Raw genomic sequence first — 391 nt, forward strand, 5'->3', positions numbered from 1 at the left:
GACTATTTGTGTTTATTGTTTTGCTTGTTCCTTGACTATTTGCATCTATTGTATTGCTAGTTCCTCAACCTAGAACTGACCTTAATACTTGCATGTAATTAAAATGCTAAAAAAGCAGATTGGGAAAAAAAAGAATGTATAATCCATTGAAAGATATATTTTATATTTTTCTATGTAAATACATTTAATGAATATGCATTACAGGGTTGGAATTCTCTAAATAAATAATAATAAAAAAATGTGCCACAATAAATAAATGAATAAATAAATAAATAAACAAACAATGTAGAAATAGTGAAGGGGTGATTCGGTCCTTCTTAGAAGGAGCAACAAAATACTCAAGGGAGCAAATATGGAGACAAAGTGAGGGACAGAAACTGAAGGAGGGGCC

The sequence above is a fragment of the Grammomys surdaster genome, unplaced genomic scaffold (assembly GCF_004785775.1).
Source record: "Grammomys surdaster isolate TR1022 unplaced genomic scaffold, NIH_TR_1.0 65, whole genome shotgun sequence".
Classification (NCBI taxonomy): Eukaryota; Metazoa; Chordata; class Mammalia; order Rodentia; family Muridae; genus Grammomys; species Grammomys surdaster.